Source organism: Pseudophryne corroboree, chromosome 3, assembly GCF_028390025.1.
Source record: "Pseudophryne corroboree isolate aPseCor3 chromosome 3, aPseCor3.hap2, whole genome shotgun sequence".
Taxonomy (NCBI): Eukaryota; Metazoa; Chordata; class Amphibia; order Anura; family Myobatrachidae; genus Pseudophryne; species Pseudophryne corroboree.
The window spans coordinates 379,398,560-379,422,795 of record NC_086446.1 but is presented as its reverse complement, the minus strand read 5'-3'; the positions used below and the strand labels follow the sequence as shown (position 1 = coordinate 379,422,795).

The 24,236-nt window shown below is 44.0% G+C and overlaps 1 protein-coding gene and 1 long non-coding RNA gene across 2 annotated transcripts in view; both read left to right on the top strand.

Annotated features, from left to right (window-relative positions):
• Positions 1-24,236, top strand: part of C1QL1 (complement C1q like 1) — a 176,029-nt gene that overhangs the window by 22,406 nt on the left and 129,387 nt on the right. The window lies entirely within an intron of this gene.
• LOC135057808 (uncharacterized) lies at positions 11,490-13,298 on the top strand. Its single transcript, XR_010244372.1, has 3 exons — positions 11,490-11,567; positions 11,641-11,853; positions 12,454-13,298. It is a non-coding gene; the product is annotated as an uncharacterized LOC135057808 (long non-coding RNA).

The following is a 24,236-nucleotide window of genomic DNA, read 5'->3' as shown; positions in this document are numbered from 1 at the left end:
CCCGTGGTTTATTTATTTTTTCTATCTTCTTGATACTAGTAGCTTACTTTAGGAGTCTGCAGTGCTGAGTCTGACAGACAGTGTCCAGCAGGTCCATCATTACATAATATATACCTGTCCGGCTGCAGTACTAGTGTGATATATATATATATATATATATATTTTAATTTTATCTCATTATCATCCAGTCTATATTAGCAGCAGACACAGTACGGTAGTCCACGGCTGTAGCTACCTCTGTGTCGGCAGTCGCTCGTCCATCCATAATTGTATACCACCTACCCGTGGTTTTTTTTTTTTTCTATCTTCTTGATACTAGTAGCTTACTTTAGGAGTCTGCAGTGCTGACAGACAGTGTCCAGCAGGTCCGTCATTACATAATATATACCTGTCCGGCTGCAGTACTAATGTGATATATATATATATATATTTTAATTTTATCTCATTATCATCCAGTCTATATTAGCAGCAGACACAGTACGGTAGTCCACGACTGTAGCTACCTCTGTGTCGGCAGTCGCTCGTCCATCCATAATTGTATACCACCTACCCGTGGTTTATTTTTTTTTTCTATCTTCTTGATACTAGTAGCTTACTTTAGGAGTCTGCAGTGCTGAGTCTGACAGACAGTGTCCAGCAGGTCCGTCATTACATAATATATACCTGTCCGGCTGCAGTACTAGTGTGATATATATATATATATATATATATTTTAATTTTATCTCATTATCATCCAGTCTATATTAGCAGCAGACACAGTACGGTAGTCCACGGCTGTAGCTACCTCTGTGTCGGCAGTCGCTCGTCCATCCATAATTGTATACCACCTACCCGTGGTTTATTTTTTTTTTCTATCTTCTTGATACTAGTAGCTTACTTTAGGAGTCTGCAGTGCTGACAGACAGTGTCCAGCAGGTCCGTCATTACATAATATATACCTGTCCGGCTGCAGTACTAGTGTGATATATATATATATATTTTTTTATTTTATCTCATTATCATCCAGTCTATATTAGCAGCAGACACAGTACGGTAGTCCACGGCTGTAGCTACCTCTGTGTCGGCAGTCGCTCGTCCATCCATAATTGTATACCACCTACCCGTGGTTTATTTATTTTTTCTATCTTCTTGATACTAGTAGCTTACTTTAGGAGTCTGCAGTGCTGAGTCTGACAGACAGTGTCCAGCAGGTCCATCATTACATAATATATACCTGTCCGGCTGCAGTACTAGTGTGATATATATATATATATATTTTAATTTTATCTCATTATCATCCAGTCTATATTAGCAGCAGACACAGTACGGTAGTCCACGGCTGTAGCTACCTCTGTGTCGGCAGTCGCTCGTCCATCCATAATTGTATACCACCTACCCGTGGTTTTTTTTTTTTTCTATCTTCTTGATACTAGTAGCTTACTTTAGGAGTCTGCAGTGCTGACAGACAGTGTCCAGCAGGTCCGTCATTACATAATATATACCTGTCCGGCTGCAGTACTAGTGTGATATATATATATATTTTAATTTTATCTCATTATCATCCAGTCTATATTAGCAGCAGACACAGTACGGTAGTCCACGACTGTAGCTACCTCTGTGTCGGCAGTCGCTCGTCCATCCATAATTGTATACCACCTACCCGTGGTTTATTTTTTTTTTCTATCTTCTTGATACTAGTAGCTTACTTTAGGAGTCTGCAGTGCTGAGTCTGACAGACAGTGTCCAGCAGGTCCGTCATTACATAATATATACCTGTCCGGCTGCAGTACTAGTGTGATATATATATATATATATATTTTAATTTTATCTCATTATCATCCAGTCTATATTAGCAGCAGACACAGTACGGTAGTCCACGGCTGTAGCTACCTCTGTGTCGGCAGTCGCTCGTCCATCCATAATTGTATACCACCTACCCGTGGTTTATTTTTTTTTTCTATCTTCTTGATACTAGTAGCTTACTTTAGGAGTCTGCAGTGCTGACAGACAGTGTCCAGCAGGTCCGTCATTACATAATATATACCTGTCCGGCTGCAGTACTAGTGTGATATATATATATATATATTTTTATTTTATCTCATTATCATCCAGTCTATATTAGCAGCAGACACAGTACGGTAGTCCACGGCTGTAGCTACCTCTGTGTCGGCAGTCGCTCGTCCATCCATAAGTATACTAGTATCCATCCATCTCCATTGTTTACCTGAGGTGCCTTTTAGTTGTGCCTATTAAAATATGGAGAACAAAAATGTTGAGGTTCCAAAATTAGGGAAAGATCAAGATCGACTTCCACCTCGTGCTGAAGCTGCTGCCACTAGTCATGGCCGAGACGATGAAATGCCAGCAACGTCGTCTGCCAAGGCCGATGCCCAATGTCATAGTACAGAGCATGTAAAATCCAAAACACCAAATATCAGTAAAAAAAGGACTCAAAAATCTAAAATAAAATTGTCGGAGGAGAAGCGTAAACTTGCCAATATGCCATTTACCACACGGAGTGGCAAGGAACGGCTGAGGCCCTGGCCTATGTTCATGGCTAGTGGTTCAGCTTCACATGAGGATGGAAGCACTCAGCCTCTCGCTAGAAAAATGAAAAGACTCAAGCTGGCAAAAGCACCGCAAAGAACTGTGCGTTCTTCGAAATCCCAAATCCACAAGGAGAGTCCAATTGTGTCGGTTGCGATGCCTGACCTTCCCAACACTGGACGTGAAGAGCATGCGCCTTCCACCATTTGCACGCCCCCTGCAAGTGCTGGAAGGAGCACCCGCAGTCCAGTTCCTGATAGTCAGATTGAAGATGTCAGTGTTGAAGTACACCAGGATGAGGAGGATATGGGTGTTGCTGGGGAGGAAATTGACAAGGAGGATTCTGATGGTGAGGTGGTTTGTTTAAGTCAGGCACCCGGGGAGACAACTGTTGTCCGTGGGAGGAATATGGCCGTTGACATGCCTGGTGAAAATACAAAAAAAAATCAGCTCTTCGGTGTGGAAGTATTTCAACAGAAATGCAGACAACATTTGTCAAGCCGTGTGTTGCCTTTGTCAAGCTGTAATAAGTAGGGGTAAGGACGTTAACCACCTCGGAACATCCTCCCTTATACGTCACCTGCAGCGCATTCATAATAAGTCAGTGACAAGTTCAAAAACTTTGGGCGACAGCGGAAGCAGTCCACTGACCAGTAAATCCCTTCCTCTTGTAACCAAGCTCACGCAAACCACCCCACCAACTCCCTCAGTGTCAATTTCCTCCTTCCCCAGGAATGCCAATAGTCCTGCAGGCCATGTCACTGGCAATTCTGACGAGTCCTCTCCTGCCTGGGATTCCTCCGATGCATCCTTGCGTGTAACGCCTACTGCTGCTGGCGCTGCTGTTGTTGCTGCTGGGAGTCGATGGTCATCCCAGAGGGGAAGTCGTAAGACCACTTTTACTACTTCCACCAAGCAATTGACTGTCCAACAGTCCTTTGCGAGGAAGATGAAATATCACAGCAGTCATCCTGCTGCAAAGCGGATAACTGAGGCCTTGACAACTATGTTGGTGTTAGACGTGCATCCGGTATCCGCCGTTAGTTCACAGGGAACTAGACAATTTCTTGAGGTAGTGTGCCCCCGTTACCAAATACCATCTAGGTTCCACTTCTCTAGGCAGGCGATACCAAGAATGTACACGGACGTCAGAAAAAGACTCACCAGTGTCCTAAAAAATGCAGTTGTACCCAATGTCCACTTAACCACGGACATGTGGACAAGTGGAGCAGGGCAGGGTCAGGACTATATGACTGTGACAGCCCACTGGGTAGATGTATGGACTCCCGCCGCAAGAACAGCAGCGGCGGCACCAGTAGCAGCATCTCGCAAACGCCAACTCTTTCCTAGGCAGGCTACGCTTTGTATCACCGGTTTCCAGAATACGCACACAGCTGAAAACCTCTTACGGCAACTGAGGAAGATCATCGCGGAATGGCTTACCCCAATTGGACTCTCCTGTGGATTTGTGGCATCGGACAACGCCAGCAATATTGTGTGTGCATTAAATATGGGCAAATTCCAGCACGTCCCATGTTTTGCACATACCTTGAATTTGGTGGTGCAGAATTTTTTTAAAAACGACAGGGGCGTGCAAGAGATGCTGTCGGTGGCCAGAAGAATTGCGGGACACTTTCGGCGTACAGGCACCACGTACAGAAGACTGGAGCAACACCAAAAACGCCTGAACCTGCCCTGCCATCATCTGAAGCAAGAAGTGGTAACGAGGTGGAATTCAACCCTATATATGCTTCAGAGGTTGGAGGAGCAGCAAAAGGCCATTCAAGCCTATACAATTGAGCACGATATAGGAGGTGGAATGCACCTGTCTCAAGCGCAGTGGAGAATGATTTCAACGTTGTGCAAGGTTCTGCTGCCCTTTGAACTTGCCACACGTGAAGTCAGTTCAGACACTGCCAGCCTGAGTCAGGTCATTCCCCTCATCAGGCTTTTGCAGAAGAAGCTGGAGACATTGAAGGAGGAGCTAACACGGAGCGATTCCGCTAGGCATGTGGGACTTGTGGATGGAGCCCTTAATTCGCTTAACAAGGATTCACGGGTGGTCAATCTGTTGAAATCAGATCACTACATTTTGGCCACCGTGCTCGATCCTAGATTTAAAACCTACCTTGGATCTCTCTTTCCGGCAGACACAAGTCTGCTGGGGTTCAAAGACCTGCTGGTGAGAAAATTGTCAAGTCAAGTGGAACGCGACCTGTCAACATCTCCTCCTTCACATTCTCCCGCAACTGGGGGTGCGAGGAAAAGGCTCAGAATTCCGAGCCCACCCGCTGGCGGTGATGCAGGGCAGTCTGGAGTGACTGCTGATGCTGACATCTGGTCCGGACTGAAGGACCTGACAACGATTACGGACATGTCGTCTACTGTCACTGCATATGATTCTCTCCCCATTGAAAGAATGTTGGAGGATTATATGAGTGACCGCATCCAAGTAGGCACGTCAGACAGTCCGTACGTATACTGGCAGGAAAAAGAGGCAATTTGGAGGCCCTTGCACAAACTGGCTTTATTCTACCTAAGTTGCCCTCCCACAAGTGTGTACTCCGAAAGAGTGTTTAGTGCCGCCGCTCACCTTGTCAGCAATCGGCGTATGAGGTTACTTCCAGAAAATGTGGAGAAGATGATGTTCATTAAAATGAATTATAATCAATTCCTCCGTGGAGACATTGACCAGCAGCAATTGCCTCCACAAAGTACACAGGGAGCTGAGATGGTGGATTCCAGTGGGGACGAATTGATAATCTGTGAGGTGGGGGATGTACACGGTGATATATCGGAGGATGATGATGATGAGGTGGACATCTTGCCTCTGTAGAGCCAGTTTGTGCAAGGAGAGATTAATTGCTTCTTTTTTGGTGGGGGTGCAAACCAACCCGTCATTTCAGTCACAGTCGTGTGGCAGACCCTGTCACTGAAATGATGGGTTGGTTAAAGTGTGCATGTCCTGTTTATACAACATAAGGGTGGGTGGGAGGGCCCAAGGACAATTCCATCTTGCACCTCTTTTTTCTTTAATTTTTCTTTGCGTCATGTGCTGTTTGGGGAGTGTTTTTTGGAAGGGCCATCCTGCGTGACACTGCAGTGCCACTCCTAGATGGGCCAGGTGTTTGTGTCGGCCACTAGGGTCGCTTAGCTTACTCACACAGCTACCTCATTGCGCCTCTTTTTTTCTTTGCGTCATGTGCTGTTTGGGGAGTGTTTTTTGGAAGGGCCATCCTGCGTGACACTGCAGTTCCACTCCTAGATGGGCCAGGTGTTTGTGTCGGCCACTAGGGTCGCTTAGCTTACTCACACAGCTACCTCATTGCGCCTCTTTTTTTCTTTGCATCATGTGCTGTTTGGGGAGTGTTTTTTGGAAGGGCCATCCTGCGTGACACTGCAGTGCCACTCCTAGATGGGCCAGGTGTTTGTGTCGGCCACTAGGGTCACTTAGCTTACTCACACAGCTACCTCATTGCGCCTCTTTTTTTCTTTGCGTCATGTGCTGTTTGGGGAGTGTTTTTTGGAAGGGCCATCCTGCGTGACACTGCAGTGCCACTCCTAGATGGGCCAGGTGTTTGTGTCGGCCACTAGGGTCGCTTATCTTACTCACACAGCTACCTCATTGCGCCTCTTTTTTTCTTTGCGTCATGTGCTGTTTGGGGAGTGTTTTTTGGAAGGGCCATCCTGCGTGACACTGCAGTGCCACTCCTAGATGGGCCAGGTGTTTGTGTCGGCCACTAGGGTCGCTTAGCTTACTCACACAGCTACCTCATTGCGCCTCTTTTTTTCTTTGCGTCATGTGCTGTTTGGGGAGTGTTTTTTGGAAGGGCCATCCTGCGTGACACTGCAGTGCCACTCCTAGATGGGCCAGGTGTTTGTGTCGGCCACTAGGGTCGCTTAGCTTAGTCATCCAGCGACCTCGGTGCAAATTTTAGGACTAAAAATAATATTGTGAGGTGTGAGGTATTCAGAATAGACTGAAAATGAGTGGAAATTATGGTTTTTGAGGTTAATAATACTTTGGGATCAAAATGACCCCCAAATTCTATGAGTTAAGCTGTTTTTTAGTGTTTTTTGAAAAAAACACCCGAATCCAAAACACACCCAAATCCGACAAAAAAAATTCGGTGAGGTTTTGCCAAAACGCGGTCGAACCCAAAACACGGCCGCGGAACCGAACCCAAAACCAAAACACAAAACCCGAAAAATTTCAAGTGCACATCTCTAATAAAATATAGTATAGGCCTATAAGGAATAAGTAAACCCTAATAAGACTATGAAAACTATAATAAGACTAACCTCAAGGAACTACATTAAAATGCAAACATATTGTGTACCAGGCTACACATCTATGGGGGAACGTAATAGGGTGTGAGAATATAGTAGTTATAAGAAAGGGTGTAGTATGAGTTGCCGGCGACCGGGCCACGCTGCGGGGCACGGTGGCGCACTACGTGCGCCACGCTGTCTATTCTCCCTCCAGGGGGGTCGTGGATCCCCAAGAGGGTGAAAAGGTGTCAGTATGCAAGTTGTCAGGATTCCGGCACCGGTATACTGTGCGCCGGGATCCCAACAACCGGTATACTGAATACCACCCATATGAAACATGAAGGGGCTGTAATAGGGTGTGAGAATCAGGAAGTGAGATTTTGTGAGAGTTACCCGTTTTTTTATATCAACCTAGTTTCCCCATGTAAATGAAAATCTCTCACTTCCTGATTCTCACACCCTATTACCCCCCCCCCCCCATGTTTCATATAACTACTATTTTGCGTATAAATACACATACACCCAGCCTTGTACTTTCTCATTCGTGTACTAATATTTGAAAAATGTTTGGGAATCACCAGCTGCTAAATTGAATTGCATGCACCGAACAAAAATAGCCTCTGTCCATAGTCCTGACCTGATTCAATTGCATCTCTAAGTAGAGCTTAGGGCACTGTCATTCAATAGTTGCACAATTTATTGTTTGGTTTAATCGTCATTATCCACCTTTTTTTTTTAAATCTTTATTATGTCTCTCTGGTTGAGTTGCTTTTGTCATCTGTAGTATTTATCCTTTGTCATTGTGCTATAAAGCAATTGGTAACTATATAAACACTAATTAGTTGATAGTATTGTTTGTAGCTCTGACAACCCCCTGCAGTCTTCTTCAGTTAATACAGCAATATATATACAGGTTGAGTCTCCCTTATCCAAAATGCTTGGGACCAGAGGTATTTTGGATATGGGATTTTTCCGTATTTTGGAATAATTGCATACCATAATGAGATATCATGGCGATGGGACCTAAATCTAAGTACAGAATGCATTTATGTTACATATACACCTTATACACACAGCCTGATAGTAATTTTAGCCAATATTTTTTATAACTTTGTGCATTAAACAGAGTGTGTGTGCATTCACACAATTCATTTATGTTCCATATACACCTTATACACACAACCTGAAGGTCATTTAATACAATATTTTTAATAACTTTGTGTATTAAACAAAGTTTGTGTACATTGAGCCATCAGAAAACAAAGGTTTCACTATCTCACTTTCACTCAAAAAAGTCCGTATTTCTGAATATTCCGTATTTCTGAATATTTGGATATGGGATACGTCCTCTAATACGATCCTTCTGTATTAGCAAGGACCAAACTACACACACCTCCAAACAATGAATCAGAGGGCGCTAATAATCACTTCCCAATTATACCAGCAATATAATTGACCAAATATAACAAACAGAGATAACCCTTTCAAGTACACAGATCATATAAATTGTGTCATTGATTATGTGAAGGGTATTTTTCTCTCTTTCTTCAACCCTGCCGCGTTTCGTCCTATATGTACTTCTTCAGAGGGATGGTCAGTGCAGCTGGTAAAAACATATACATTTCAATGAATAAAAAATAAATAGTATAACATGTAACAATTACAAAAAAATTACAAGAAAATTACAATTATTATTGCAAAAAAAGGAGAGATGAGGACATGCAATCAAATAATCATGACATCATGGTTCAGAGGAGATGGAGACATACAATCATGAATGCCGCAATCAATCAGACATAGTAAACCCACCACATAATCAGTGTGGCACATTATACACATGATACAATCCAATGCCTTATAGCAGTACATACCTACAAAATCAATCCAAAATGACAATCAGAGGAATATTCAGGTTCGATAAACCACTCTACAGTTCAGGTTTGTTGAACAATTCTACAAGACAATTTCATGTTATCAATTTACATTCAATATGGGTAGGAAAAGTACCTGTATGTACTCTTATTGAAAGGGGGAGTACTTTCAGAGTCCCTAAAGAATTTATGTACAAGATCAGATAGGATCGAATCTTTACACTATAAGGTTCGAGTTAGGAATATAAAAGCCTTGGAAGACTTGGTGTAATTTAAACTATTCAGTAGTCTTTGTATTGCTACTGGTAAGGACCATTATATTTAGTTGACTATTAGAGCGCCCTCCAAGTTTTATTTAAGGTGTTTGTGTTTGGGGTCTTGCTAACAGAAGACTCACTGTGAGGTACTGCCCTTATTTTTGGATTGATTGCCTGTCAGGAGAATAGATCACAAGCTGACAGGTCAAGCTGACAGGTCCTCCCCCTTAAGAAAAATACTGCTGGTGCAGGTCATTTGAATACTAAAATTTGGTCAGAAGTAATCAATAAGTCCTGGAGGTAATTATATGAGAGAAGTGACCACTTTAAAAGTATATTGGAGCCATTCAATGCCACCTTAAAACACACCCCTGAGGAAGTTGCTAGAGATGAAACGTGTTGGATTGGGTGGACATTGCTATTGTGACCTGACGTGGTTTGAGACTTGGGGCAATATTTACTAATATTCGTGTTTGAGTCGGTTTGTGTAGTGTTTAAACTCGTTTTGTATCGGGTGCATTTTCATGCAACTTTTTTAAACTATATACGCAAAGTTACGAAGCAGTCGACTTTATGGTTTTCGTGTTTTCCGATGTCGATGCCAGTCGTTTTTTTTTTGGACCATTCTCGGCCATCATTGTCATTTGCGTACGTCTTTTGGTTGTTTTTACCGGTATTTTTTCTAAGTTAAACGCGGCAGGTTTTTTTTAAGACCCCGGCCGCATTTTCACTTTTAGTTTCATTTTTCATCCCCGTTCGTGATTGGTTGTGTTTCAGATGTAGGAGTGTCTGTGCGCAACCATATAAATACGCCCCAAACCGTCCGCACCTCGTGGGTTTAGTTAGTGGTGAGGAGGAGGGAGGTTATGCTGTGGAGGTAGGTGAATTTGTGTTTTGGTGAGGAGTGTTGGTAGCGATTTCTGAGTGTGGTATTGTGTTTGAAAGTCGTCTTGTCATTCTTGTAGTCATGTTTTTTGTGGTTTTGTCTCATTTTTTGTCCAAGTTATTTTTCTTTATAGTCCCTTGTCAGTGTGTGTGTGTGTGTGTGTGTGTGTGTGTGTGTGTGTGTGTGTGTGTGTGTGTGTTGTGTAGTGGTAGTGGAGGAGTGTGTTGTTTGTCAATTTTTTTTTCTGTGTTAAGTGTTTAGACACACAACTATGTGTGACTCAGAGGTGGGTGAGGTGGAGAGTGTGAGTGAGGGGGAGGAGGTCGGTCAGGTGGAGGAGGTGGGTGAGGTTGCTGCAGCAGCCTCAAGTTACAGTGATAGTGACAGTCAGACCGCTCCGCAGCCACGCACCACTACTAAGACTGGGCGGAATGTAAAGTTTAGTTTTGCTGAAAATGTTGCATTGGTGCATGAGCTGATGAAGTATCAGCGGCAGCTATTTGGGCCTGAGTCCGCCAAGGTGCCAACATGGAGGAAGATGGTGTTGTGGGCGAAAGTTGTTGCTGCTGTTAATAGTGAGGGGGTGGTCAAGCGGACGGAGGACACGTGCCGCAAACGGTACTATCACATAAAGCGACGTGTCAAGTCCAAAATGACCAAGGAGGCGAAGTCAGCTCGAAAAACCGGTGGTGGCCAGCCCTATATTGCAAGATATCTGGAGTATGAGGAGCCCATGCAGAGTGTAATACCTCCTGAAGTAGTCTCTGCAACCCATGTCCGGGATTCAGATAGACCCAGGAAGAATGGTGAGCATGTGTATTTGCATTAACATTCTATGACCTTTTCGTTTTTTTAAATGTGTGTCATGTCACGTTGCATATTACTCCCATCTTCAAGTGTGTGTCAGCAAATACATTGTTTTGGGTAATGTTTTATACAAAAGCCAATGTAACATCTTACTTTATTGTATGTCATGTGTTTTTTCCCAGTATATTTTGCATGTGTAGTTTGGACTTTGTGTGTCATTGAATTGTCCTGCAATAATGTTTTCCTTTTGGACATTTTTTGTTTTTTAATTTGGACTATGTTTTATATTTAGGTTATCCATGTGCAATGTTTCAAAAACAGTGGTTGTCATGTTAGAGGCTGGAGTAGTGGAAAGTGGTTTGGAAACCACTTACATGTGTAATGTCATTATTACAGAATGTAATATTTTTTATTAAAAAAAACACTATTTGTTTGTTCAGTTTGAGTTTGTATTTGTACCGTGACACAACACTGCAGTGTAATTTTTTAATTTGGTTTTTGTTTTTGTTTGGCTCATATAGTGGTAATGTGTGTTTGGAGTGCCACATCACAGAGCAATTTATATATTGCATCTGTAATATTTTTCCTTTCATTACAAAATGAAGATGTGTGTGTTTGTGGTTGTTAATGTATGTATTTTTACTTGTGGCCTATGTCAGTGTCCTGTACATGTTTTCCTGTGTTGAACTTTCCATAGTGCATATGGCTATTGGACAATGTTTATTGTTTTATGTAGTGTTTTTTTTGTTTCCGGTCCTTATATTTTTCATAAAAATAAAGCAAGCATTTCTTAAAGAATACATGTTTATAAGCATAATGGGTGGATGTATCAACAATAGCATGAATACATGAGTGTTTTATTTTTATTTACAGTGTTTGAAAAAAGCAGTACTACTCGTCCTCCAGTAACTCCCAGCACATCTGATGATGATGACGCTGCGGAAGCAGGTAAAGTGTCCATTGTAGTATAGGGTATGTTTGTAAAGGAATGGCCATAACAAAATTTCACTTTCATTAATAGGTCCATCAAAAGAAGTCTGGAGCAGCAGAAGTGGGACTTCTGTAAGACATCACCACAAAAAACCTGTGGCAGCAAAGAAAGCAAGGTCTGATGTCCAGGGCCAACCACAGCAGGCTACCCCACCACGAAGATTATCGACAGTATGTTCGGTCCCCCCACTCCAAATTTTGGACACACCTCCAAGACGTCATCCACACTCCCCTCATCTTGATTGTGAGTATCAAACTGAAATAAATGTAAACAATTTTAGATCGTAATCAAACTTTTTCTTAACCGCATTAAGTCAAAACACATCAAAAACTTATATACTTACCGAAGTAAGTAAAACATGAAATGGAATCCAAGCAAAATGGCCTTGTCCACATCCAGTAAAGATATGTATGTCCACTTGAGCCATACAGTAGCACATTGTGTGTAAGATGCTGCAACAGAAACTCATGTTTAATGTTTGCAAATAGTAAGGTTGTTTATCAAATTTTCACATGTGTGTTTGAGCTCACATTGCCAAATACATATAAAAACATTACTATGTTTGTTTTAGAAAAGCTATAAGGTAACACATTATGGATTACAATGTGTTTTTATGGTGGAGTATGTCTGATCTACAATAAAACTAAAGTGTTTGCATTCACAATTAAGTAACCAGACACATTTGCCACAAACAGGCATATGTATGTATTTAAGTTATGAGTGATGATGTTGCTAGGCAGAATATCTGAAAGCAACAGTGAATGACATGTGTTCCATGTGAAGTGATTTGTTTTCATTTATCAAACATATGGATAGCTAACGGCAAATTTTTCGACATTTCAGCTTCTAGTCCTGGTAACAGCATCCCTCCGCAACAACAGCAACACCGTGACATGGAGGAGACAATCATCTTAGAAATGCAGCCATTAAGCCAAGGAATCAGCCCCCCAGCACCTGTACACCACCACAGCAAAGCACACCACCACCACAACACAGCCCAACAACACCAGTAACACAAGGCCCTGATCAGGTGTTTTGGACCATTTGGGCTAGACAGCAGGCCACTAATGAAGATTGCCTGCACAGGCAGACACAAATGTTTGCAAGCCTACCATGTCACCTCAGAAGAATAACCAGAAATATGAGTAGACAAAATGAACAAACAACCAGAATTGGCAATACCATGGAACTCATGCGTACAGACATTACACAGGTCATGGGCAACTTACAGCGCATAATGGAAGAACAGCACAGACTAATGGAAGAACAGCACAGACAACAGCAAAGTTACATGAACATTTTTCAAAACAATCAAAAGATTCATGAAAGTTTATTCCGAATTGTAGACAATCAAAATGCTGCTACACGTGAACTCAATGCCACCCTCACTAACCTGAATGAAACACTCAGATCCATGCACCAACAGCAAACAAGCAGCAGTTCTGGTACGACTACTCCAAATATCACGCCAGTCTCATCACGAAGACGCTCCACCAGAGCACGACAACATGACAGTGCTAAAGGCAAAGGGCAGGACAAGCAGGAACCCAAAAAAAATTAACACAAAACAAACAAATTTTACATTTCTGAGAAGTAATTCAAAATAGTTAGTAAGCGTATGTTTGGCAAAATATATACAACACTTAGCTCCTTGACAATTTATACAACATCATTAATTATAAGTGGTACAAACAACAGCATACAATTTGTACGCACATTTATTCTTTACCATCTTTGTTTTCTTTTGGAGGAGGGAAATGTTGTTGGACCTGCACATACATGTTAGCAGGAAGTAACCAGACCACTTGATTTTTTTCTAATCATTACTCTTTCTAGATTCCAATCATTCTCCTATCCTGCACACACAATCATTGCCAGGCAGCCACATACATGTTAGCAGGAAGTAACCAGACCACTTGATTTTTTTCTAATCATTACTCTTTCTAGATTCCAATCATTCTCATATCCTGCAGCCAATCCACATTACAATGTGATTGTTAACTATTTTACCTTTCATCTATATACAACATTACAAGAATAACACAATTGAGTTGCGCAAAAAGCTTTTAATATGTTGTCATTGAATTGAGATAATTCATTGCCAAAATGAATGTCATTATTGTTGGGCCATGTTTGTGTGTGTTAAAAATGAGTAATAATGTTATTACACATGATGCAGAAACCAAAAAATAATAAATTTTTAACAAAAAAATAATAATGTGTATAATAATGTATATATGTGGCAAACGAAGGGGGAAACCCCGAAACGTTGATCTGCATTAATACACGGTTTGCTGGTTTACAAGACTCCGAGTGCCGCCTCATCATTTTTTGTGGACTTTATGCATGGGGTTCATACCCCGGGAGGAAGGCACCTGAGCAGATCAGTCCCATAATAGGGACAGAGCCGAGTGCCGGAGCAGAATTTGCACATATGTGGCAAACTGTATATTTACTTACAAATCAGCAAGTTTACTGCAGCAAACATTACGAAATAAATTATTTTGGATGAAAGTAAGTTTGTGTCCCTTAAATATGATGGAGCATCACACATAGGACACATGTATTCCTCAAGGCTAACATATTATATGTTGAGGACTGTTTATTTAGAACACAGGTTCTCAAACTCGGCCCTCAGGACCCCACACAGTGCATGTTTTGCAGGTCTCCTCGCAGAATCACAAGTGACATAATTAGCTCCACCTGTGAACCTTTTAAAATGTGTATGTGAGTAATTCATACACCTGTGCTTCTACTGGGTTACCTGCAAAACATGCACTGTGTGGGGTCCTGAGGGCCGAGTTTGAGAACCTGTGCATTAGGACGTTACACCCAACCATAAAGTTAAAATACTAAATAAATTACTATGTGGATTATGTGTGCTTGTAATAAATTATCAGTGCAAGTTTAAGAACACTTTTCCAGACTTAATGCATGCCACTCATAATCTGTTGCTTTGATTTTTCAAATAAACACAATACACATGCGACATTAGTTTTGCATAAAGCGAGGGTATGTTTGTATGTCTCAAGGAGACAGACACATTCTGAGTAATGGTTTTTACAATAAAAATGGGCCAACATCTATTTATGATTACACAACAAATGGAATTAGCAAAGCAAACTTACCTTAGAAATAGCGAGTGATGAGCTCTTGCCTAACCTGCCTCCCTACATCTGTACTCCAAGTATCACCAGATGTCTCTAATTCCTCTGCTTGCTGGCTACTTTCTTCATCCTCCTCCTCCTCCTCAACATGTGGCAGATGTTGTTGCAAACACATGTTATGAAGAAAGCAGCAGCAGCAGAACACAATTTGAGTCATCTTCGAGGGACTATACAACAAAAGGCCACCAGACTTATCCAGACACCGAAACCTAGATTTCAGCACACCAAAACATCTTTCTATCACATTCCGCGTGGACTTATGTGCATGATTGTAATTGTGTTCAGCAGGGGTATCAGGTCGGAACAATGGAGTTAGAAGCCAAGAGAAACCGCCATATCCTCCATCACCTAAAAGACAGATATAGTAACGTGATTCATGTTAAGATACAGCAACACATAAGTAACACACTGTGGGGCAGATGTATTAACCTGTAGAAGGCATAAGGAAGTGATAAACCAGTGATATGTGCAAGGTAATAAAGGCAGCGGACAATCTGTTCCTAAGTGTTCATTTACATATTGGAGCTGATTGGCTGGTGCCTTTATCACCTTGCACATATCACTGGTTTCTCACTTCCTTATGCCTTCTACAGGTTAATACATCTGCCCCTGTATTTGGACAAAGTATACACAGGCCTACACATATCAAATTACATACCCAGCAGCCATCCATCTGGCATTTGTCCATCCTCAAACTTATCAAAGAGGGATGACTGACTGAGGATGAAGGAGTCATGGCAGCCCCCAGGGTAACCAGCAACAACACTCATTATTTTGAGATTTGCATCACAAACCACCTGCACATTTGTGGAGTGTTCTTGATGGCGATTAGTATATATGTGCTGCCTGCCCCTAGGTGGTCTCAGCTGAATGTGTGTGCAATCTGTGGCTCCAAGCACATTGGGCATGCCAGCCAGCTCATAGAAATCTACCCTGACGGCATGCCACTGAGACTCCTGGGTAGGGAAGCAAATTGAGGCATCGATGTGGGGCTGCAAAACAGCCAACACCTGTGTGTATATTTGAAAGAACAATAAACATGAGATTTTACGACAGAACTGTCCACCGAGAAAAAAAAAAAAAAAGAAGAGGTAGCTAGGTATACATCACCTGTGTTAATATTCTCGAAAATGAGGCCTGTGAGATTCCTATGACATCCCCAGACACAGCCTGAAAGCTACCAGTAGCCATAAAGTGCAACACAGCCAGGAGTTTGTGCAGGCCTGAGACAGAGCGAGAGTGTGCTGTCTCAGGGTCTAGGCCCAGTTTGACAAGGTCATACAGACGGAAAATGTTGTTACGATTTAGACGGAACATCTGTATGATGTTTTATCTGTCGGTCTGACAGATAAAATGCCTGTCAGACCGACAGGCATTTCATCTGCCACTGCCGATATCCAGGACATACGCTGTGAGATCTCTCACCATGCATGTCACATGATATCAGTGCTCCGCCCCCAGGGAGGAGACATTTCCCTGTTTCTTCCCACGTGAAGGAACAAGGGAATGTCCATCGGTCGGCCGCAGTACAGCATACCCTGCCGTTGTGGCCGACCTGACACTTAGCAAATATCACTATGGAGGGACATGCTGGATTATCTGGCATGCCCGACTGATCGATATTTTCTGATCGGTTGGCTACATACACGCTGTAATTATCTGGCAGATCCGCTGATACTGGGCAGATCAGCCAGATAATTGCAGCGTGTATGTCCAGCATAAGTCTTAAGGTGCATACAGACGGAGAGATTTTAACTATGAGAGATTTTGACTGAGCGATTTCCCTTGAACTGGCAGTAGGAGATTTTGACTAACTTTACCAGCGATTTTGGCTATGGGCGATTTTGGCTATGGGCTCATTCAAGCAAGGGGATGCTTTTTTTTTCCAGCGACCTAGCCAAAATTGACTTGCCTGCACAGTCTATTTTTAGCAGCGATAGCGACCTGGCGGGGACGCGCATCGCTATCGCTGGCTGTGTACACACGGAGCGATATGCACTAACTTACTGAGCTATTTTGACTATATAGTCAAAATCACTCAGCTATATCGCTCCGTGTGTATGGACCTTTAGATTAATGCAGCTACAAATCTTACTTGTGTTCTCCTTCTGTATGTTGACTATTTTATGGCTAGAAATGTTATGACGACATTTTGTAAAGATCAACAAACTGTAACAGAATCTGCTAATTCAGCAAGTTGTACTGAAATGCAGACTCAATTTGAAACTAAAACGCTTACTATATATAGCTCTAGCCTGTGTTTTATTTTTATTAAATGTAGATAATAGAGGGAATTATAGAGACATTTTGTTTAAGGGGCCATTCAAGAAGCAAATCTGCAGCATTATCTGAACTGAAATTTATGATGTAAAGTATAATGATTTGAGATTTGTGGGTTGTATGTGCTAGCATACAGGATTGTACAAACATTTGCATGGCAAGACTGTTCCTGTTACGGAAACAGTTAAGTGATCATTGGCAAAATAGGTCAGGGTTCCAGTGGTGGATTTCACCTATGGGCTGCAGCCCCCTCCCCCCCCCCCCTTCACCCCCTTAAAAAATTCTCTGCCTCACCGAGCCAGTTGCAGTCCATGGGATATGTGTGATAGCCGGGTGAAAGTTTGCCAGAGGTGCGGGATGTCGGAGGATCTTGAACGTTTTTTTAAAGCAGCAATTATTTACAAATTTACAAGACAAAACCATACCTTGTACATGATTGCCACTTTAAAAAAACAACGACTGAGATTGTCCGGCATCCCGCACCTTTGACAAACTTGAACCCTATTACATAGGTCCCAATGATAGCACTGGTTACACTGTGACTTGCAGTGACTTCCCATTGGAAGTGCTACCTGCCAATCATAAACATAACAGGCAGTCCCATTGGGTGTTGTTTTCTCCCTCTGGAACTGCCAGTACGGGCTGTAATTAGCAGAAAATGTGCTTCCTGTGGGAAGCCACTCCTTGCCTTCCGGACAGCCCTACCTGGCTTCTATGGACTGCAGCTGATGCAGTCCATAGAAGTCTGTGTTTTGTGCATGTTCAGTCCCCACCTCCGGATATATGCGCATGCGCCATTCCTGGCTCCTGCCAGATCCATTGTGCAGGTGCCAGGATCAGGCTGGCCGGGGCTCTCCTATTCAGACAGCACAGGCTGCGGCCGCCCCCCTCCTCGAAAGAGGTAGGAGTTGCCGCTATTTCTTATTATGAAGGATGAAGACAAAAATATTATTAAATGTTATGTAGCAAATTAAATTAACTTTGTTCGGTTTTAAATTACACATATTTGAAGAAGTGCCTGACTGTATGAGACAATACAGCAATTATTGCACTTTGATAAAAACTTAATTGAAATGCCCAGCAAAAAGAACGTAATATAGAATCCATACAAAATACAGATATCCAACAATGCAGTAAAATACATGTAGTACATATATTTTTCATATGACATTAGGCATCCCTGATGTCACTTCGTTGTGACAGTGAAGTGACAATAGGGTAAATGTATTATATTCACATGTATTGTGCTGGTATAAGTATGTAGTGGTGCAAGTAGAAATAATGCCTTATAGGTACTGTGTGGGCGCGCCAAAGGCACGCATGACAAAAAAAATATGGGTGCGGCCAACACAGTGCCAGATACACAAATGCCCCCATAGTGCCAGATACATAAATGCCCCCACAGTGCCAGATATACATTGCCCCACAGTGCAGATACACAAATGCCCCCACAGCGCCAGATATACATTGACCCACAGTGCCAGATACACATTGCCCCCACAGTGTCAGATATACATTGCCCCACAGTGCCAGATTCACAAGTGCCCCCACAGTACCAGATACACAAATGCCCCCACAGTGCCAGATATACATTGCCTCACAGTGCCAGATACACAAATGCCCCCACAGTGCCAGGTATACATTGCCCCACAGTGCCAGATACACATATGCCCCCACAGTGCCAGATACACAAATGCCTCCACACAGTGCCAGATATACATTACCCCACAGCGGCAGATACAGAAATGCCCCCACAGTGCCAGATATATATTGCCCCACAGTGGCAGATACACAAATTGCCCCACAGTGCCAGATACACATATGCCCCCACAGTGCCAGATATACATTGCCCCAGAGTGCTCCCCCCCCCTGCTCACCGCTGCCTCTGTTGCTGCTATGTGAGGGTAGGAGAGCGCAGAGCCTCCCACCCCGCCGCAGCTGCCGGAGACCGCACATCACAGAGAATTGAGGGGCAGGGGAGATGTGCGCTGCGCTCTCCTACCCTCACACAACAGCCAGCGGGATGCAGGTATGGTGGACTGCCCGGCGGTACAGCGTACCGTCTGGGAATTTCTTAACGGTACACCGTACCACCCAATACTGCCATACTTGCCCCCACAGTGCCAGATATATATTGCCCCACAGTGGCAGATACGCAAATGCCCCCACAGTGCCAGATACACATTGCCCAACAGTGCCAGATACACATTGCCCCACAGTGCCAGATATACAAATGCCCCCACAGTGCCAGTTATACATTGCCCCACAGTGCCAGATATACAAATGCCCGTACAGTGCCAGATATATATTGCCCCACAGTGCCAGATATACAAATGCCCCCACAGTGCCAGCTACACAAATGCCCCCACAGTGCCAGATAAACATTGACCCACAGTGCAAGATACACAAATGCCCCCACAGTGCCAGATATACATTGCCACACAGTGCCAGATACACATATGCCCCCACAGTGCCAGATACACATTGCCCCACAGTGCCAGATATACAAATGCCCCCACAGTGCCAGATATATATTGCCCCACAGCGCCAGATACACAAATGCCCCTATAGTGTCAGATATACATTGCCCCACAGTGCCAGATACACAAGTGCCCCCACAGTACCAGATACACAAATGCCCCCACAGTGCCAGATATACATTGCCTCACAGTGCCAGTTACACAAATGCCCCCACAGTGCCAGGTATACATTGCCCCACAGTGCCAGATACACATATGCCCCCACAGTACCATATACACAAATGCCTCCACACAGTGCCAGATATACATTGCCCCACAGTGGCAGATACACAAATGCCCCCACAGTGCCAGATATATATTGCCCCACAGTGGCAGATACACAAATTGCCCCACAGTGCCAGATACACATATGCCCCTACAGTGCCAGATATACATTGCCCCACAGTGCCAGATATACATTGCCCCAGAGTGCCCCCCCCCCCTGCTCACCGCTGCCTCTGTTGCTGCTATGTGAGGGTAGGAGAGCGCAGAGCCTCCCACCCCGCCGCAGCCGCCGGAGACCGCACATCACAGAGAATTGAGGGGCAGGGGAGATGCTGCGCTGCGCTCTCCTACCCTCATACAACAGCCAGCGCGATGCAGGTATGGTGGACGGCCCGGCGGTACAGCGTACCATCTGGGAATTTCTTAACGGTATGCCGTACCACCCCATACTGCCATACTTGCAGCGCTGGGTATTATGCTTTCTGCTTCACCTCTTTACTGAGGGGAAGCAGGAAGAGGTAGCACCGAAATAGACTAACATCCTAGATGCCAAAGTGGGGGAGTGAAATCTTCCACCTTCAGCTATCCCTGCTAGAAACCCCCTGGCCGACTCACTGGGCATGTGCGAGATCTCGCTATTATCGCTAGATCTCCTATGCAATGCGGAGCCGGCAGCCGGCACAACCAGGGACAGTGATGTCTCTATTGTGGTGGATGGGCACCTGCAGCTGTCAAAATCAATAGCTGCAGGTGTTGGAAGGGTCAGTGCGTACAATGTCCGGCATATTGGTGAGCATATTAGTGAGCGCCTTTTTCAGTTTACACACATACATGGGGGAGAAGCGGTAGCAGCGCACCATTTCTCCCCCATAATGGTATGTCATACATCTATCCGAATGTTATCAAAAAAGGAGTTGACGAAGCAGCATTTTGAAGGTAAATATATAAGTAAAAATTAATGTTCCTAACTGCATAGTATAGTATGCAATACTGTGCGATGACATAGGGATATATGTATTATACCTGCACATATCATGTGAGTATAATGCTTCCTGCTTTGCCTTTTTGCCAAGGCAAAGCCGGAAGAGGCAGCAACGAGATGTACTATCATCTCAAATGCCGCAGTGAGAGAGTGAAAACTCCCCCATCCGGTGATCCCTGCCAGACCACAACAGCGCATAAGCCTAATGCTAATACACGGTGTCTCTCCAGCCCACTGGTTCAAATGTTCCAGATTTTGCAAGCCTTACAAGATCTCCCGTGCAGCCCACAGCCAGCTGCCGCCTCAGCCAGGGACAGGGCTGTCCCTGGCTGTGGTATAGGGGCAACGACACTTGCAGCTGTCAAAATTGATAGCTGCAGGTGTCCGAACGGTCAGCATTACTGACTGTTCATACATTGCCTGGCATATTGGAATGCGATCTTGTAGATAGCATGCTGATACAGACAGGGGCGTATTGCACCTTATCATGTAGTGCACACTGCCACATTCACTGTATCAGTGCACATAACGAGTGCTGATAACCACTACTCCCCCACAATGAAGGAGCATACATCTACCCCATAATCACTTCTCCAGGTGGTGCACTTAGAAAAGTGAACTCCCTATTAGCTGATGCTGTAATAAAGCAATTTCCTGCATTGATGAATATTGTAATATTGCACTCTCTCATAGCAGATTAAGAAGAGATTATCTAATAGAGTAATAGAAGAAGTTAAGGGGGAAGTTATATTGCGTAATGGGAGGAGTTAGAGAGGGAATCTAGAATGAATAATAAGAGAAGTTATAGGAAGAAGTTATATGGACTAATACGTACTCGCCTATTCTCCCAGAATGGCCAGGAGGCTCCCAAAAATCATATGGCACTCTCGGTCCCCCGGAAGAGTGGGCAAGTCTCCCAGCTGGCGGTTATTCCCACACCCACACATAACCCTTCCCCCCACAGTTGGAGGGGGCCGATGACTTATTTGTGCTGATCATGTCTCCGCCCCCTGCCCCACATTGCCGGTAATGCTCCCGCTCCATCCCTTCGCATCATCAAGCATGGCGGCAAGCCCCTTTATATGCTACACCACGCTCCCCCGCAATGCCGCCCTGGCTGCCTCCTGCCAGGGGGGGATGATCAGTGTGATCGCTCCTCCCCATAATCCCCCCAAACACCCCCTCACACACATTCAGAAGAGACTGCTGCTATATGGACTAATGGGAGAAGTTAGAAGGATAGGCTATGTGGCATCATAGAGTCATTTGAAGGACTGTTAATTTACACTGAGAAAGTAATCTGATAATTCTCTCCCTCATTCGGTTAGACCAGAGGTTCTTAAACGCGGTCCTCAAGGCACCCCAATGGTCCAGGTATTAGGTATATCCATGTCTCAGCACAGATGGTTAAACCAAATTGAATGAGGTGCTAATTAAGTCACCTATGGCCAAGCATAGATAAACCTATGTAATAGACTCTGAATTCACCGCACAATTGACCAAAACATTTACCAAATTACACTAAAGCATCCCTTTTGGCCAAAACAGGTCACATGCACTGTATTACCTATAAACACCTTCTTTCAAGTGCAAATTGGCATATTCCCCAAAATGTGAAAGCATTGTTGTGCCTTTAAATTAGAGATGTGCACCAGAAATTTTTCGGTTTTGTGTTTTGGTTTTGGATTCGGTTCTGCGGCCGTGTTTTGGATTCGGACGCGTTTTGGCAAAACCTCCCTGAATTTTTTTTGTTGGATTCGGGTGTGTTTTGGATTCGGGTGTTTTTTTTCAAAAAACCCTCAAAAACAGCTTCAATCATAGAATTTGGGGATGTAATTTTGATCCTATAGTATTATTAACCTCAATAACCATAATTTCCACTCATTTCCTGTCTATTCTGAACACCTCACAATATTATTTTTAGTCCTAAAATTTGCACCGAGGTCGCTGGATGGCTGAGCTAAGTGACCCTAGAGGGCGGCACAAACACCTGGCCCATCTAGGAGTGGCACTGCAGTGTCAGACAGGATGGCGCTTATAAAAATTGGCCCCAAACATCACATGATGCAAAGATAAATAAAAAAAAAGAGGTGCAAGATGGAATTGTCCTTGGGCCCTCCCACCCACCCTTATGTTGTATAAACAGGACATGCACACTTTAACAAACCCATCATTTCAGCCACAGGGTCTGCCACACGAGTCGACTGTGGCTGAAATGACTGGTTGGTTTGGGCCCCCATCAAAAAAAGAAGCAATCAATCTCTCCTTGCTCAAACTGGCTCTACAGAGGCAAGATGTCGACCTCATCATCATCCTCCGATTCCTCACCCCTTTCACTGTGTACATCCCCCTCCTCACAGAGTATTAATTCGTCCCCACTGGAATCCACCATCACAGGTCCCTGTGTACTTTCTGGAGGCAATTGCTGGCAAATGTCTCCACGGAGGAATTGATTATAATTCATTTTGATGAATATCATCTTCTCCACATTTTGTGGAAGTAACCTCGAACGCTGATCGCTGACAAGGTGACCGGCTGCACTAAACACTCTTTCGGAGTACACACTGGAGGGGGAGGGGGGGGGGGGGGGGGCAACTTAGGTAAAATAAAGCCAGTTTGTGCAAGGGCCTCCAATTGCCTCTTTTTCCTGTCTGACGTGCCTACTTGGATGCGGTCACTCATATAATCCTCCACCATTCTTTCAATGGTGACAGAATCATATGCAGTGACAGTAGACAACATGTCAGTAATCATTGGCAGGTCCTTCAGGCCGGACCAGATGTCAGCACTCGCTCCTGACTGCCCTGCATCGCCGCCAGCGGGTGGGCTCGGAATTCTTAGCCTTTTCCTCGCAGCCCCAGTTGCGGGAGAATGTGAAGGAGGAGCTGTTGACGGGTCACGTTCTGCTTGACTTGACAATTTTCTCTCCAGCAGGTCTTTGAACCTCTGCAGACTTGTGTCTGCCAGAAAGAGAGATACAACGTAGACTTTAAACCTAGGATCGAGCACGGTGGCCAAAATGTAGTGCTCTGATTTCAACAGATAGACCACCCGTGAATCCTGGTTAAGCGAATTAAGGGCTCCATCCACAAGTCCCACATGCCTAGCGGAATCGCTCCATCTTAGCTCCTCCTTCAATCTCTCCAACTGCTTCTGCAAAAGCCTGATGAGGGGAATGACCTGACTCAGGCTGGCAGTGTCTGAACTGACTTCATGTGTGGCAAGTTCAAAGGGTTGCAGAACCTTGCACAACGTTGAAATCATTCTCCACTGCGCTTGAGTCAGGTGCATTCCCTCTCCTTTGCCTATATCGTAGGCAGCTGTATAGGCTTGAATGGCCTTTTGCTGCTCCTCCATCCTCTGAAGCATATAGAGGGTTGAATTCCACCTCGTTACCACTTCTTGCTTCAGCTGATGGAGGGGCAGGTTCAGGAGTGTTTGCTGGCGCTCCAG